Genomic DNA, 2500 nt, shown 5'->3' with positions numbered 1-2500 from the left:
ACTTTGATACATTTTGTACATTAAAGATACTAGAAACAAGAGGTATATCCATACATGTTAGGGGTGTAACGGTACACAAAAATTTCGGTTCGGTACGTACCTCGGTTTAGAGGTCACGGTTCGGTTCATTTTTGGTACAGTAAGAAAACAACAAAATATAAATTTTTTGGTTATTTATTTACCAAATTTGTAAACAATCTCTTTATCCTTTTAACATTGGGAACACTATAATAATTCTGCCCACGTTAATCCACATTAAACTGCCTCAAATTGTTGCTCAGATTAAATAAAATAACAAAACTTTTCTTCTACATATAAAAAGTGCAACATTAAACAGTTTCAAGTCAACTCATCATGCTTCATTTATTACAGAATTTGGGAAGCCTGTAGTTGATTTTTATTATGTAAATGTTATATTTGTATCAACATATGATAGCAGGGACCCTGCCATTCAAAACTAGGCTGCTGCATTACTAATGATTAATGTAACTACAGCTGAAAAAATGGTACAATAGCAATAGGAGAGACTATTCATCCCTGAACACCATGGAGTTCATGTAGGCTTAATGATGCACTTACATTATTATATCAACTATCAGAAACAGAAACTTTTCATTTAACATAATGTCCTGTTTTGCTGCTTCAACACAGCTCAATCAACAAGAAAAAGGTAAAGTGAAATAACAGACGCACAGGGCTTTGCTGTCCGTAACTCACACACACACGTGCGCACGCACACACACTGCAAAATGAGCTAACGTTACGCTAAAAGCGAATTAGCCTTCACCTCAACCCAGGACTGCGAGCGGGCTGAGCTGCCTTTTATATTTCTAGAAGGTCAACGGGCTCATAGTGATGTTACTAGTAGTTGACTGGGAGGTGTTTATTATCATTTGGGGAGAGTCCGCAGCCTGATGCTTACCTGCTAAACGCTAAGCACTGACTACATGCTCTCTGAATACGCACTGCTGATTGGCTGTTACCGTTCTGAATACGCACTGCTGATTGGCTGTTACCGCTCTGTTTGTAACCAATCAGATGGTTGTGTGGGTGGGACAATGCTGGGTGCTGTGTAGAGGACTGACAGAGACAGAGGCAGAAGGAAGCAGAGGCGGCTACTTAATATGTCCGTGTGGAAACTTGTTCGGTACACCTCCGAACCGAACCGAAACCCCCGTACCGAGACGGTTCAATACAAATACACGTACCGTTACACCCCTAGTTTTATAGTAAGTGCCTTTTAGATCCTCGAGACTTTTTGTCAGGTTTTTTTAGAAACTGATCAAAAAATAATAATAAATCACTGTTATGAATTAATTGGGGCTGAGGTTGCTGAGGTAGTTAAAAAGCTCCTCGGTGGCAAGGCCCCGGGGGTTGATGAGATCCGCCCGGAGTTCCTTAAGGCTCTGGATGCTGTGGGGCTGTCTTGGTTGACAAGACTCTGCAGCATCGCGTGGACATCGGGGGCGGTACCACTGGATTGGCAGACCGGGGTGGTGGTTCCTCTCTTTAAGAAGGGGAACCGGAGGGTGTGTTCTAACTATCGTGGGATCACACTCCTCAGCCTTCCCGGTAAGGTCTATTCAGGTGTACTGGAGAGGAGGCTACGCCGGATAGTCGAACCTCGGATTCAGGAGGAACAGTGTGGTTTTCGTCCTGGTCGTGGAACTGTGGACCAGCTCTATACTCTCGGCAGGGTCCTTGAGGGTGCATGGGAGTTTGCCCAACCAGTCTACATGTGTTTTGTGGACTTGGAGAAGGCATTCGACCGTGTCCCTCGGGAAGTCCTGTGGGGAGTGCTCAGAGAGTACGGGGTATCGGACTGTCTGATTGTGGCAGTCCGCTCCCTGTATGATCAGTGCCAGAGCTTGGTCCGCATTGCCGGCAGTAAGTCGGACACGTTTCCAGTGAGGGTTGGACTCCGCCAAGGCTGCCCTTTGTCACCGATTCTGTTCATAACTTTTATGGACAGAATTTCTAGGCGCAGTCAAGGCGTTGAGGGGATCCGGTTTGGTGGCTGCAGGATTAGGTCTCTGCTTTTTGCAGATGATGTGGTCCTGATGGCTTCATCTGGCCAGGATCTTCAGCTCTCACTGGATCGGTTCGCAGCTGAGTGTGAAGCGACTGGGATGAGAATCAGCACCTCCAGGTCCGAGTCCATGGTTCTCGCCCGGAAAAGGGTGGAGTGCCATCTCCGGGTTGGGGAGGAGATCTTGCCCCAAGTGGAGGAGTTCAAGTACCTCGGATTCTTGTTCACGAGTGGGGGAAGAGTGGATCGTGAGATCGACAGGCGGATCGGTGCGGCGTCTTCAGTAATGCGGACGCTGTATCGATCCGTTGTGGTGAAGAAGGAGCTGAGCCGGAAGGCAAAGCTCTCAATTTACCGGTCGATCTACGTTCCCATCCTCACCTATGGTCATGAGCTTTGGGTTATGACCGAAAGGACAAGATCACGGGTACAAGCGGCCGAAATGAGTTTCCTCCGCCGGGTGGCGGGGCT

At 47.0% G+C, this 2500-nt stretch overlaps 1 protein-coding gene across 4 annotated transcripts in view; it reads left to right on the top strand.

The window, feature by feature from the left end:
- Window positions 1–2500, top strand: part of usp16 (ubiquitin specific peptidase 16) — a 23636-nt gene that overhangs the window by 16974 nt on the left and 4162 nt on the right. The gene's annotated exons all lie outside the window — the stretch shown is intronic.

Source organism: Nerophis lumbriciformis, linkage group LG17, assembly GCF_033978685.3.
Source record: "Nerophis lumbriciformis linkage group LG17, RoL_Nlum_v2.1, whole genome shotgun sequence".
Lineage (NCBI taxonomy): Eukaryota > Metazoa > Chordata > Actinopteri > Syngnathiformes > Syngnathidae > Nerophis > Nerophis lumbriciformis.
Note: the sequence above shows the minus strand (reverse complement) of the source record. Positions and strands in the feature narration are given on the sequence as shown.